Source organism: Solea solea, chromosome 7, assembly GCF_958295425.1.
Source record: "Solea solea chromosome 7, fSolSol10.1, whole genome shotgun sequence".
Classification (NCBI taxonomy): Eukaryota; Metazoa; Chordata; class Actinopteri; order Pleuronectiformes; family Soleidae; genus Solea; species Solea solea.
The window spans coordinates 16,991,763-17,007,879 of record NC_081140.1 but is presented as its reverse complement, the minus strand read 5'-3'; the positions used below and the strand labels follow the sequence as shown (position 1 = coordinate 17,007,879).

Here is a 16,117-nt window from a genome sequence, read left to right as displayed (position 1 = left end):
CTGTTTACTTGGCGTCTGGTGCCAGAGGACACAATTAAAGAGGAAATTGACAATGTTTTGCTATTTCTTTTAAACCCATGCGGGTGTTCTTAATTATCCTGGCTAAAAAAAAAGATGTGGTCAGGTCGACCAGTAAGGTTAGGTAAAACTCGGGCGGTAAATGATGACGTCACAAAACGATAACAGGTCAACAGGTCTCTCTGCCCAAATCATGTGTCATTTGTCCACACTTTCATAGTAAAGAAAGTATTGTTTGCACATTGTAAAGGACAAATGTCCATGGAAACTGAAATCTTGATTCTCAGAACAAAGAAGCAACTATCCAACAAAAGCAATTTCAGTTCTGGGACTTTAAAGACGTCACAAATGACTGATCAGTAATTAAGTGACCTGTCGCCTGTTGCCAAAGTGGCTTTGTTTCTTTCTCTTTTAATGTTTAAAATCTTTGTCTCTTTGAAGGTGAATCTTTACTCACCATTTAAAGATATGTTTTCTAACCTCAAACTTATTTTACTGACGTTTGTATCAGCAGGGATTTGAGCATACCATTCATCCATATCAGTCACCTCAGTGTTGCCTCAGTGGCTGCTGGGATTTCCAGCGTCCTATAATCTTGTTTTACCTGTGTTTCTCAACATACAGGTGTTTTAGGCTATAATCTGAGCAATCCTGCATAATCTCTGAAATCTCTGGTCTTCTCCAAGGTCTAGCTGCCTCCGTTTCACATGAGAGAACACTGCTTCAAATTCCTTCTCTGAATTTTATGGATCAAACATGTTTCAAGGATTCCAAAAAAAGTGAAATCATTGAAGTAATAGTGACAACCGGTTTTCAACAGATTACCTGTCTGGTGCTTGCGTGTACACATGCTGTTCAGAGATTGGTGGTGCTGTGCCAAGGATGTCAAGGATTAGCAGAGTATGTCTGATTTCCAGAAACACTGCCTATTCTGCTTGATTCTGTATGGCGTACATATAATTCCTAATCCAAGTAGTTGTCTGTGATGTCCTTTCTAAATGAAGACATGATTGTAAAAAATGTAAATTCTGCGTGTACTTCTGCGGAACTCCCGATGTAGAACCAGTAAGAGTTTAGTGAAGCAGAGACATTGAGAACGCTCTCCTTTCACAAGTGCTTCAGTGGAGCCGAACTATCTAAAGCAATAAAAATCAGAGGTTGATCTGCCAGCTTGAAGAAGTATAGCTAGTATATGAGAGGTGGTTGGAAGAGTTTGGAGGCAACAGCAAAAAAAGAAGCCGGTGCCTTTTTGAATCACTGAGTGATAGAGTTGTAGATCAACGTGGCTGTGGTTGTGTTTACTTTTGTTGCTGTAGCTGTTCAACCGGGGGATTCATCTTTGATATGAGTTACAAAACAACTTTAGTTCCAGTGTGTGATATCAAGAAACCGAGGATAAATAAGATTGGTGCAGAGAAATGCAGAAAATACATTTAAAGGGGGGAGTGTTTGGATGAGATAAGTGCAAATAGTGTTATGTGTGTGTTTAAAGACAGACACAGAGAGAGAGAAAGATCTGTCACAATATAAAAGAAACACTTACCTGTTTCATTGTTGTGGTTGGTTTCACAGATTAATCTTTAGTGTTGCTCGCCCAGTTTAATCTTGTGTAACGTGAGAAAGCATGTCATCCTCTCGTGCATACGTATATATATATCCTCTCTATAGGTCTCCAGTGGAAAAACATTGTCCGTGTAATTTGCACATGCGTTTCATGACGGTGTGGAGATGCTTTGCAGGGCACACGTCTAACCCGGTGTGAGATACAGATGCACAATAGGTGAGCTCTCTGCATCTTCTATAAACACTCCCAAACTAATCTGAGTATAGACTAATTATTCCCATTTTTCCAAGTATCAGCCGCCATCAAGACTCATGTTGCTGATTCAATTTCATGTAAAGCCGCGTAAAATTGCAACGTTACGTGACTTTACACCGTTTTACACACAGTCTGCTCTTCAAGCTCTGTTTCTTATAAATGTCAGCACTTCAAAATTCCGTCTCCTAGTCTGGTGCTCGATCTGAAGTTATTACTATAATTATTTGACTGTATGCCATTGTGTTCTGCTGTTACGAGACTTGTATTTCCCCTGGAAATACCTGTCTTTTACCCTGACAGTTATAATGTGCGTTTGACTGGAGCTCTGAGAGTTGTTTTTCTGTGATCACTGCGTTAAATGTACGTTTCCCCACTGTGGGATGCATAAAGGATTATGTAATCTTATTTTACCTTATTATATATTAACTTATCCACAGTCCGACTGTCACCGCCCGACTGCAGTGGATAACCACATATGGGGTTTTGTCATGTAGTTGTTGTTGTCGTCGTAGGACTCAGACAAGACGCAGACAGTCTGTGCGACGATGGATTCACAGTTTATTTGAGAATCCTGGTCAGCCAGCAATGTCGATGAGAGTCAGACGGCGTTTCATAACCTTGTCTTTGGCTCCTGTGTCCAACCTTTACACTGGCGCTGGACCAGAGGCACGAGGATAATGCTATCAGGCCTAATGTGTTGATTCTAACCAACAATATTAGAAAGCATCCCTGCCAGTTTTTGTTAATGGGGAGAGGCAAGGTGTAAGATGAGGAGCAGAGTGGGGGGGTGTTGTTTGTTTTGTTTACACCTCCCACTGGCTGTTTTTCTTGTGGCTGCTTCAGTCATGCAGACACTGGAGGTGCGAGGGCCTTGTCTCACAGCCAACACCCACAGCCGTGTTTATGCTTTATTTTATTTCTTTTTAAATAGAGTAGAGACTCTGTGTCCCACTGCACTTTCCCTCAATATCTTATTTTGCATCCTTCAATGTGCTGCTCTTTGCCCCCTGAATTGCCCCATGTGTTTAAATAATGTTTTCTGAATCTGAATCTGAGACTGCAACCGGTAAAAGGAACACAATTGTCCTCCTTAAAACCTCCGTCCAACACTTTGCCAGGAGACTGAGCAATGAGACATCTTAACTCAGCATCACCCGCTATCCTCTCATCTCCTCATCTGGTGCCCTGTGGCTGTGCTATAGATCTCCTCACATGTGTAACCATCAGCTCCTCAGGAGTTCACACTCTACGGCCAATAACTGTCACAAATTGAATTTCTCTAGCCGACGTTTTTTACACTGTCGCGCGCACACACGCACACACGCACACATATCACACACTCTGTCATCTATCTTTCCGTTCATCTGTCCGTCTATTTAGTCAGCAGTTCTGCATTACTGTAATGAGTAATGCGCACGAGTCACCAGATATGCCTTGCCTTTTCTTCTTGGATGCAACCGTTATTTGCATATATGAATCGTTGGTTATGCTTGAAAGCTAAAGATTTGGAGCTATAAAGTGAGCAACTCATCTTCTCATGCTACACAGGATCAGGAGTTACACATGTTTTAGAATTTTTGTGAAACACCTTAATATTATTAATCAATCAAGTAGTTTTTTCTGTCCAGCATCTGGTTCAGCATCATAACTCCAAATGTCATTTTGACTGGAATTTCATAGGATAACATGATGAAGTTGTGAAGAGTTTATATGCAAAGAGTTAAAGGTCACTCTCACTCTGAGATCCTCAGTCTCAGGAATGAGTGGAGCGACCACAACCGTGACATTAATGATGACGTTACCCTTTGGCGTCGCCGTCGTCTGTGCTGCTGTGTTGAAGATGTTTGTGAAATTTGTAAAACTGAGAATTACTCACCGTAAATGTGAAAGTATAGCGACGTATAATGTTTCACCAAAGATACAGAGTAATTCATTTTTTAAGCCTCTTAGCACCATCATGATAATCAGGCTGTCTGGATTTATTTTGATTTTATGGCTGTAGATGTGTCAAAAAAGTGCTTCAGACACGTTTGCCAAGATAACTTTCACTTCCGATGTTATTCAGCCATTCAGGAATTACCTTACTGAGAAGCTGACGTCACAAACATCGAATCTTGTCTGTGATTGGACGGTCGTTCCGTAGAAGTCCTGAGGGGCTACAGCAATGACAAGTATATGAGTGCAAAGCTCTATTTCTCTGCTTCCCGGTATCCATCCATCCATCCATCCATCCATCTTCTACCGCTTTATCCTCCACATGAGGCTCGCCAGTCCGTAGTTTTTCTAGATATCACAACGGTTAATTGAGTCTTTTGGCATCGTCGTCACTGGCACTTGTTACCATCAACGTATCCATAGAGGAGGAGAGCGGGGCCCCAGGTAGAGCGAGCGAGAGCGAGAGAGAGAGAGAGAGACACGGAGAGAAGGAAAAGATCGATGAAGCGAGAGGACAAGAGGATGGCAGGCAGAAATGAAATGAGACAGAAAGAGTGCATGAGAGGAGAAAACAGAAACTAATATAAAACAGTAGAGACAAAGCTATTAAACTAGAAAGAGTAAAGCAATATCTCTGCTTATCAAATAACAGCTGGGGCTCGTTTTTTGACCTGTACTATTTAAGCTGTCGGCCCACCTCATACCCTATACCATTATTATTTCTTCTTCTTCTTCTTCTTCTTCTTCTTCTTGCATGGACTGCTCGTATTATTTTAGGAGAATGCGCTGCAATCTTCCATATTCTTTTGCTATACTTCCTTTCACGAGCCGTTATAATGAGCCGGATAAAAGAATGCACAGAACTGTCTTTGGATTGTGTTTGTGTGTGTGTATGTGTGTGCATGTGTGTGTATATTCTCCAGATGGTGAGAACACCAGGCTACGCCATAAAACAGTCAACATATCTGGATATATACAAATAGCTAATATAACTCAACCTGTTCCTGTGAACACACGGGCTGCTTTCTTCTCTCCAGGAACATCCAGCAGTTCCCCGACACAAGCCCCTGTTGTTAGAGTCGATTACAGCAGGATAAGAAGTATGAACGCTTTCCTCACTTTTTCTCTGATAGTAAAGCGCTGACTCGTGCGGCTGCGTGATTTAATTTGAATGCGTGATGTTTTTATGTTTATACTTGAGCGTACATTTGTTTGTGTGTGTGTGTGTGTGCGTCCGTACACCAGCCACCGCGTCCTGTTTCTTGGCTTTACTCACAGTCGCACACAATAAGCCTACGACCATCTTTGCATGTTCAGCAGGGGCACAAGTCTTCTCCAGAAAAAAACAAACACACTGCACTCTGCCAGCCAACCACATCGCAGCACACCACCACACACACACACACACACACACTGACAGAGCAGTGCGGCCTCTCTACAGCACACACAAGCCTTCATACACTGGCCCTCATTTTCTACATGGGACTCAGTGACAGCAGCCTGCCTGTTAATTGGAGCATGCTATAAAAAAGTAATTACTGCATTTCCTTCTGCAAGCTGGTGTCTGTTACAGCACAACACACCGTGTGGTGTGAGCACACAGAGGAGAGGATGCAACGGTATACACAGCGTGTTTATAAAGACACACATGCCCATCTATGTTATTGTTAAAACTTCTCTCTCTCCCTCTCTCTCTCTCTCTCTTCTGTCCCCTGAGGAATTGTGAGTAGTTATCAAAACACTGCCAGCACCTCTACCTGATGTATGCTGAGATGATCTCACAACGTGTCAGACTGCTGAATATCCAGGTGTTTTTTTTTACCAATAGAATCCACTTGTGAAACTTTTGTGTGGGCTCTTTCTCGGCATTCTCAGGCATACTCCAACTGCCTGCAGTCGTCATGCTTGCTATTGTCAGTCATGACGTGGAATAATCACTTCCTGTGTGCAGCACAGCACGGGAATGGTATAAGGAGAAGGACCTGATAGTGTTGCGTGAACTCCTGTGGCAATGGCTTGAATGTAATGGACATTCTTTATATTTAGCAGTTATTTTAAATTTTATAGTAGAGGCACTTTCAGCTTCAGTGGGAAGGTTCGCTGGAAAAATGGTTGATTGTTGAGGTTTTTTTTTTCGCTGCTTGTAAAAATACATACTAAACATTTTAACTCCCAGTCCTGAGCTCCTCTCATCGGATAAGAATGGACAGACACATTTGCCTCATAAGCAACAGATGACCTTTGAAAGTCTCTGCCAATAATGACACGTATTTTATGGCATTTGTTGTCCATTTCCCTTTCAGGCTCTTTCCTTTTTCTTTTTTTTTACGTTTCTCTGCAGCATTGGCAGTTGTTGTTGGTGCTAGAGTGGCTCTCTATCTGTCTGTCTATCTATCTCTCTTTCACACTCTCTCTGAACTTCCCTGTGATTGTTCCAAACTCCCCCAGGTTGGGTCAGAAATTGCGAACGGTTTTGACGAGGTGCGGAATTGAATGTGGCCGGGGCCGCATTTTTATGGCCAAACCAGATGGAGTCGGAGATGTTAAATTAACCAAATCTAACAAACATCCGATACTTTTTTGTCCAAGCCAAGTACACTTCAGCTTGTGATTGAAGGCTGAAGGCTAGCAACCACTTGCCTGACTGTCATGCAGTCTTTTTTTTTTTACAATTAAGGCATATGCCAAAGGTTATCGTTACACACGCACAGATACACACTCAAACTCACCATTAACGTCAATCACTTCTTCATTAACTCTTGAACTGTAGCGGCTGATAACTAATCCAACCGTTATATATATTATATATTTTGAGTTGTTGTGGAGGAAAAGCATCCAATGTAGAGGGCTTCAGTAGCCTGTGTGTTGTGTTCAATGTGTTTTGGTAAAAAGAAACTTTGAAGTTGATCACTTATTTTTGCATGTTAAAAATTCATTTATTAAATGTTTACACTGTATTTTCAGTCAAGCAATAAAAAAAAACGACGTTGTACTGACAGAAAGAACTCTGTCTCCATGTCAAATGATGATATGACCTGATACTGGGTCAGGTATCTGTGCTTTAGTGTAGAATAATTGATGAAATATGCCATAAAAATGCTGCGGCCTACAGTACATTCAATGAGTCCCTTCTGTATGAAAACCACCTCTCTGCGGCTCTAAAAGGCGATGGAGCGTGGAGCGTGGAGCGTGGAGTGTGGAGTGGGTTTTGAGTAGGTTGCAGCTGAGTTGGCCAGAAGTGGAAAAAAAGGTTAAAGGCCAATGTCAGCATGACTCAAAGCAAATTGTCCTCATTATCATTTCCACAGGTGCTTCACAAAAAGTCGATGCTCAAGAAAAGATTTCCCTCTGACCTTCGAGCGCACACATCATTTGTTCTTCCCAACCCGTTAGTGGCGAAATGAGCTGAACTACCTCGTCGATGAATTTGAGTTATCGTCTTGGTGACTGGGGCTTAACGGAGATTGTACCACTTGTCCTGTGAAGCTGGCACACTTTTTTTTTTAATGGCGTCTTCAAATTTTGCTCCCTTAATCCCATCAACATAACTTGAAAATGTGATTTTCCTATCACTTCCCAGTAATAGAATTATTCCCTTGGCAAATGTGCTGGCTCTCCAATTAAGCCTGTGGTAGATGTACTGAAATAGAAAGCAAGTGTCACACATACATACCATACCATTAGTTTTTATTAGTGTAGATTAGATTTCCGGCAGCATTAAGAGTGAATACAAAAGATTGATTACATTTCCAGCTCAGATAGTGAAAACTCTAGCCTTCAACACTGCAATCAAATTCATTTTAGTTTTTCCCCATTTCCTACAGAACATTACATCGAGTTCTGTGGCAGCAACAACCACACTGCAAATAATTTGGTCATCTGATGTAAAGTCGATTGCGTTACACCGTCTCAAACCTTGGAGACGAGACTTTTTAACGTCGTCGGCCTGTGCCTCTGTGTGACTCCACAGTAAATCTTTGTGAAGAGATCCTCAATAGACTGGTAAATGATCCAGACCTGTCGTGTTACATCCTCTCCAATTTCCTCAATTATCATGTGAACATTTCACAGCCAGATTGCGTTTTATGCCTCCACGCTGGCGACAGCTGTGGCCACCAAATAGTTTTTGGGTCGTCCATCCGTGCCGTTCTCATGAAAGTGATATCCCACAAAAAAAAAACGCTTTGAGGGAACTTTTTTTAAAATGTGCTGCAAATGTGGTTGAGAGCTTAAATGATTTGAACAAAATGTCGAATTGTTATTTGTGAATTTTCTATCAAGGAACTGCAATTTGATCGGTACGACATGAGATATCATCAAATTATTATTCACTCAATCCATACTCTGATTACGAGTCTGGTGAGACATGAACGTAATCTGCAACCTGATTAATTATTCAAGACATTCCCATGTGTCTTTTTGTTAAGATCTTCAGAGGTGGAGAGGAGGACGAGAGGTGATGAGAGAGGAGATCCTTTTTATATATATATATCCTCAGTAGCTTGCATTATGGCTGAAGGTGACAATTATTTTCCTAACTGATTTAATCTGGTGATTATTTCCTCAATTCATTGATTAGTTGTTGTAAAATATTGAAAAATGTCGATGGGTGTTTCCCAAACCTCAAAATAATGATGGCTTGTTTTGTCCACAAACCAAAATAATTTTTACATGGATCTTTCATTTAGTATTGAGTCAAATGATCGTTGCAGACTTTTCTCTTCTCTATCAGATTTATTTATCTCCTGTGAGCACCGCTCCTGTGTTTATTGCAGCCATATTCTTCCCCTCCTCTTGTCTTTGCTCCCGCCCCGTCTCTCAGACCACTATTATTCTAGCTGTTCCTGCTGCTGTGGGTGCAAATGCACTCAATGCATTACTTTCTCCGCTGCTGCAATGTGAGGAAAAGAGGGATGGAATTAATAGGTACAACAAGGTGTGTGCGGGTAGGGTTGTGGGGGAGATGGTGCACAGCAGGCTGACATATTGAAGACTGCCTACACCTTTTTTTCTCTCTACTGAAGGACATTATCATAGCATCACAGTGTAGCTCAGCACATCAAGACATGGTTTGTATCTTTGTTTTTGCCTCAGGCTCTAGCAGAGATGAGTGCATCTTAACTAGGTCTGATAGACGTATGGGGGCTTATACGTAGGTGCTGCTGCCTCAGCTACTGCCACAAAAGTTAGTGTAAGTTTGGAGATGGAGCTCCGGGTTTAAATGTATTTCCATCTAGAAAGTGCATGTCCATTATAACTTTTTCATTGGAAACAATAATACAAAGATGTGTCACTTTGAATCAGAAGTCTGTTTGCTCCAGATCACCCTTCTCAAACAAGGTTCTTCTGGCGTTGTGCATAGGTTTGCATTCTGTATATTGAATTTTGCCGTGAATGTGTGGTGGCCGGCCTTCATCGCGGTCGAAAACTCCATTCAAAAAGTGAAATTGTGCTGCAAAATGTATGAAATGCCGGTGAACTGTTTGTGAAGAAACGGGGCTTTTGGTAGTATTTAATCTGGTAGTCAACAAAAGAAGTATAGACTAATAAATATTTGTGGAAGACTTTTTTTTGGAATGCTGCTATAGTTGCCAGCAGTGAGAAAGAACAGTAGTGATATAACAGCTGTATTACTTCACTTTTAAATACAATTTTATTAAAGCCCACATAGATCGGAAGCTCCAATTAACGCTGCGTTTGTGTGTGTATCTGCGTCATTACCTCGTTTATGAAACCCTAAAGTTTCAGAACAAACAGTTCAGCCACTGCTGAGAAAATAGTGTTGTATTGTTTTCCTGGGCTCTGCGAAGCGGATCGGCACTTCCCTATGCTGATGATGTCATCAGAAATCCTCACCACTCCTCTCACCACCGTAGCGCCTCCCGGTGCGGGCACTAGTCCGGGCACATCCGGTTGCGTACATTCAACCGCAGAAGAAGAAGAACTACTCTCGTTGTAGCTGCTGAGATGCAGAGCATCCACCGTGCCAGAGGGGGAGCTGTGTATCTGAGAGCTGGCCTACCAATTACGTCACTTCCAGGTACCTGGCCAATCACAGGACAGTGGGAAAGCTCTCGTTGGCTGGCCAATCACAACACAGTCCACGTTCTGGGGGTGTGGTTTTGGTCTGAAACAGCGCGGCTGAAGAGAGTGTCAGTGAGGAGATATTTTGATTGGCTCGTTTGCAGCGATTAATTGGTTTATAAGCATGAAAACAAGTTAATATATGTAAGTAGACCTCCATAACTAACATATATGTGCTGTCACCTTTAAGTACGAGCTCAAGGGAATATGAAGCCAGGGGAGTTCTTCTTTTTTCCTGTGTTATATATACTTTTACTGAATATCGTATTCATTACAACCCGTAACCCGATAATTATTCAAAAGCACAAGAGGACATCAGCGATGCAGTGCGTCTTGTGTTAGTGCTCTGCTGTCGCAGATGGTTTGTGCTCATGTTCAACTCCGTGTGAAGTTCATGTTTCAGTCCGATGGGACTGCAGCGTGTTGCTGCGGCGTGTCAGAGCAAATTAACCTCCCGCGATCATCCTCTCACCTTGAACAAGTGACTTTTCGAAACCCAATATCTCGATCGTTCATTCTGAATGTGCTGTGTGCCTTTTCCAGTACAGATTTTAAGCCTTTGCTATAGAGTGTCTGGGAGCTCCGCTTTATATGTGTGAAGTCAGTATTGTCTCAATATCACTCCCTTGCCTCCTCACGTCACATATGCTCAGTCCTCCATGGTGAAGCCAATTATTGTATGTAAATTACATTTATCACTCTGTTATATTTAGTGCTGTCAAGAGATTTAAAAAAAATTGAGCGATTAATTAATTATGATCTGTAATTAATTAATCTCTTTTTTTAATCACACCTAAAAATGACTTAGAAAAGCCCTCAATTTGAGGTATTTTCATTTCAATTCATTATTACATTATTGTGGCAGATCAAAAGATTGATATACAGTATAACTAAAAAAAGTGGCTTTACAAAGTCATTTATTGTTTTAACAAACTTGAACAGATGCAGCCATTTACATTCCGCTGTGTTCTTTTGTCAAACTCCCAATAATTAGAATTAAAAATAAAACATCAGGATCATATGAAGCCTCATGTTTAGTTACAGCCTAAAAGACACGTGCCCTCTTGCTCGTGTCAGTGATACTCCGTCACAGAGCCACAGATTGGCTTATGAGCGGCGTTGTCTCCTCCAGTTTATTGCACACAAAGCTGTCGCTGTTCTAAAATAAATGTCCCGAGTGCTGCAGACGCTCCTGGAGGTCAGAGAGGCGATGAATTCTGTAAAGAAACAACTTCTTGGCAACGGGAAGACTCGGGTCATTTTGTTAGATTTCTTTCTCCTCTCATTTTCATCCTGCGACGTGGGTGAATGCTAATCACATGTCGTAATGCCTGGCCAGACGTGAGAAGGAGGGCTGAGGGATCTGGGATTATGTAAACTAATGTAATCTGGCAGATTTTCTTTTGCCTCTAAATGCATACAGACACAAAGAGTCGTAGCAGGGACGTAACCGCGATGGAGGCTGTCAGCTGCGTTATTTAAACGTGTGAGACTGGAGGAAAGATGAGCGACGTGATTTCTAAATCACATTAGCTCAACGGTAACATGTTCTGCTCCAAGATGTTTTGACTTTTTCTTGCTTCCTGACTGTGATCCAAACCCAAACCCTAATCTGGACAGACTCTTTGCAAATACACATTCTCAAAAAAGTATGGATGTGTTACACATATTGTGGTGTGTGTGAAATAGTTCTGTATATTGATACAACGGGTCAGTTGGATGGGACCAAATAAGAATTTACTGCAATCCAATTTATCCTAATCATCAATCTGATCAGTTTTTCCCTCCGGAATTTTTGATGACATTTGGAAATTCATGTTGAATTTGTTGATGCAGAGACTCACATCACAAGTGAACACACACACACACACACACACACGCACACACACTGGCTTCCTCTGTGTGTTTCTGGCACTCTCTTTTGTTTGGTCTCCCAGAGACATACAGCAGTCCCTTCTCCTCTTTTGTTTTTCTCAGTTTGCTCTTTGCAGGCTGGAGATGGGGAATAGATCAAAAGCAGAATGGATGAGCTGTTCTGCAAAAGCCCCCAGTCTTAACGGATTTCAAGGCTGGGTGAGGCTGCGTATCTGTTGCTTGGTTTTGTGTGTGTGTGTGTTCCTCTGTGTGTGTAAGGCTGCGTGTGTATGTGTGTAGTATGCCTGTACATGCAAATTCATGTGTATATGCCTGAGTGCCCCTGTGCCCATGTGCCTGCAAGTCTGCCTCTGCGTGTCTCTTTTATCAGTCTACACAGTTTTCTACCAAGACATTTGATATAATGTAATATGAGTCTATACAGGAAAAACACAGACCTGAGGGATCCTTTCACTTCTCACTTCTGGATACAGACAGGTTCATGAGCTTGTTCTCCCAATAGTCTTGTTAGATATTTTAAAGCATTACTTTTGATATCGGACTCATGCAGCGCTTACTTTCTTTCTTTCTTTCTTTCTTTTTTTTAATGATGTTAAGTTTACACATTCATCCATGATCTACAGCTTATCCTTTACGGGTCCTGGGGGAATCTGGCCATAATCACAGGGCCAACATAAAGACACATCTGCACTCAAATGTCACTTTTGAATCTCCAATTTACCTTACCCCACACTGCACTGTGGAAGGAGGAAGCCTTGTCTCGCCGGGGAGAACATGTCACCTCGACACAGAAAGGCTCTTTGTCGAACCAGGATTTGAAACGATGGCCTTGCTGTGACGCGACACTACCATGTGGGACTAATTTTATTATCCATCCATCCATCTTCTATCTCTTTGCCCTGCTGTGCCAATCTAAGCTGACATAGGGCGATATGCGGGGTACACCCTGGACAAGTCACCGGTCCATCACAGGGGGACAAACAACCATTCACTCCCACAGTCAATTTAGAGTGTCCAATTTACCTAATACCCAAATCTGCATGTCTTTGGACTGTGGTAGGAAACCGGAGAAAACCCACGCACGCATCACACGGGGAGAACATGCAAACTCCATGCAGAAAGGTCCCGTGTTCAGACTGGGTCGTGAACCTGTGTCTTTGTTGCTGCAAAGACAAGAGTGCGAACCACTACACCAACCGCGTGGCCCCCTTTTAGTCTAATTTTATCTGAAATAAAAACACATCAAAATATATTTTAAAATAAAATACCCAAGTAATAAATGTATCAATGTTGCAGTGAAGCCAGTTTTATACAAAGGTCATACAGCACTATGAGTTTCATAGTCCAAGGATCCACATAGGTGATTACTAATGCTGCCCTTTAAAAGAAAAGAGATTACAACCATCAGAAAGAATTGATGTTTTTCAAGCAACGATAACCACTATAGTCTGATTACTCACTCTTTACCATTGATACAGCATTGCAGTTTGCCTCGTTACGTTTTGAGGTTCATTTAAGCATCGTATTAAACGTTTTATAAATATTAAATAAAAAATCGATCGTTTAATAGATATTAAAAGAAGTCGCCCGCATGTTCTTCTATTTATTTTAATTGTGCTGACTTGTACATCTGTTGGTACTGGGTGGACTTCCTCATACAGTATAACCTGAAGCAAGTTTCCATGGTTACCTTCTTCTTTGTTGTCTCTTTCGACCGAAACATGCACGCACAGTCAGCCTGTGTGGTCCATGCATGCTCAAACTGCAGGTGTGCTCGTGGTTTTCAGCTTACGATCAGGGTAGATGATGAAATTGACCGGAAAGTGTGACCTGGCCCCAACTGTGACTGTGAATACCCAGTACTTCAAACATCCAGCGGTTCCATAAAGCCTCGCTTCATAATGTTACAAATTAATTATTATTCAACATTTGCATTAAAGTTTGCATCAGTTCCGAGACTTCTGTGATGGAGACTTTGAATGTGACATTATTCCTCCAGTGGAGCTTGAGAAATACACTTTAAGCCAAAATGAAAGTGTTTGTACTTAGACATTTTGGTGGCGTCTTGCTGCTGTCACATTACCATGCCCCCTAATATTTTAGTCTATGAAAAAGTATAGAGATCGCGGTCTGTCCTTTATTTCTTTAATATTTCGACCACAAAGTCGTGACCTAGTAGATGAAGATATTCAGACGGTCAGTAGCAGACAGGCTGGACTGTGATTGTGACTGCAAGGGCATCTGCGGTTTGTTGTCTGCTCTGCAGGGGATGGAGCACATGGAGAACACGCAGCAGCGCTGCTTTAAGGATCCACTCCGACAGCTTAATGACCTTTTTTTGTTTTTTTTTCAAACCCAGCGCTTGTGTCTCATTATGACCATTAAAGGCGCAATGCCATAATTCAAAATAATGAGTGCACCCACTCTCTTTGCAGTGATTTACCAAATCAACATGACCGTGATGCATTTGTGTGTGTGTGTGTTAAGCTGAGTGCACAGTTTTGGCCGTTGAAGAAAGATATTTTAAAGGTGTGAAAATACATCTTTATCCACTCTGCTGCCAAGGTTCAGAGACCAGCAGGAAGTGGCTGCAAGAATACTGCAAGCATAACAATCTGTAAATCAGCACTGAAGTCACAGATGTGCGCTTACCCCGTTTCTCTCTTTAGTGTATAGCAGTGCCAACCACCCTCACCACCACCTGTGTATGTCTAGACCCTGAAGTCTGCCTACAGCGCTTCCTTGATTAGTCTCTTTTCTGCTGATAATGAGTAACACCAGAGAGAGCATCTGTTAAAAGTCGCCACATTTCCCCGCTCATTATTCCTTGGAGAAAACATGCAAACACACATTAATACAATGGCTCTGCTTGTCATTTGAGCAATTTGTTGATTGTTAGGCACCATGGGTGCACACTACTTATAACTCTCCTCCATTTAACACTAGCTGCTGATTCAATAAGTGGTAATAGTCCCTAGTGGGTAGAAACTACATCAACTTTCCCTGAACTGAAGCAACGTAATGTTTGCTATAAGAACAATAATTGTCCATCTCCAGAGGCCTATGAGGATATTTCGCTTTTCAAACACAAACAAGCGACAATGCACACTTTCTGAACTCAGACTCGTTTCCATTACTGTGACACCTAAATGCATAAGCCTGGGTCTAAGTGCACGGTATGACATTATGTTTGATAATGGTTGCTATTCCCTCATATAAGACGGATTGTGTCCGTCACAGTGCAGGTTTGCCACGCCCCATCGGACACGGCATTTTTTGACAAGAAACTCAGCCAATCCGGACGCTCCAGTGAGCAGCCACCCTAATCTTTACCATGTTCTGTAATTCCAAGTTGAAAAATGAACCTACGGGTAATCCCTCACACGGTGTTTCTCTCTCTCCCTCTCTCTGTCCACATGTTCTGTCTCTGTTGCCGCCTTTTTCTCTTGTTATCTGCGCCTCATGCTCTGCCTCATACTTTGTCATTGATTTCCTTTCCACTTTCCACTTCCCCACACCGAGTCAGTTACTGATTGACATTCTCCTGCATCTTTCCTTTTCATTCTCAATCATTTCTTTTGCACCTCTAATACTAAACATTCTCCTGCCCTCGCTGTTTCCGGGAAAATAAAATAGAGCACGGTATTCACTGGTAATCTAGGTTTCTTAGAGTCAGCCTAGAGTTTCTTAGGCTGCACAGTTGTTTTAATTGAAGTAGCCTGGTGTATGACAACATGCAGCTTCCTCTCTTTATGGTAAACGCTCATGAAGCAAACAGAGCCTTGGGTTTGTGCTGTTCACATAATGAGGTTGTATGTAAAAGCTTAAAGCTAGTGCTTCCCCAAGATTAATGCAATGGTTATGGTTCCCTTCACATGAGAGTTTGCACAACCTGATTATGAACTAGGCTTCGAGGGAAATAGCAACACAAGATTACTGATGTTCTTTCCTGGCTCTCTGCTTATTAATATTTCATCAATTTAATTAGTTGCTTATTGGTGTTTTTGTACTCCCGAGACACTATTGGTATCTTTTCATCCTGTTTGTGCTGCACGGGAGGACTACCTTTTCTTTTGTTGCAGTAAGTCTTGTAATAAAAGCAATTAAAAAACAACTCAATGTTGTTAGTCTACTTGATAAGTGTCACATGAGCATGCGTTGACACAGGCTGATGTGTACGTCTTTCTTCCTTTTACATGACTCAACCAACCACAGTTGCTCCCCCCACGGCAACTTGTGCTTCTTCTGGCTTCTTGTGCTTCATCAGCTTCCTTGTATCCGTCTCTCTCTCTCTCCACCTCCTGTTCATGGGCAGGAGTTACGGAGTTGCCTCATTCCATTACCCTCTCAGTCACCCCCACAGTCGGGGCCTTTGCTGACACCTGC

The 16,117-nt window shown here is 42.0% G+C and overlaps 1 protein-coding gene across 2 annotated transcripts in view; it reads left to right on the top strand.

The window, feature by feature from the left end:
• grik4 (glutamate receptor, ionotropic, kainate 4) overlaps positions 1–16,117 on the top strand; it is a 184,762-nt gene that overhangs the window by 137,449 nt on the left and 31,196 nt on the right. The window lies entirely within an intron of this gene.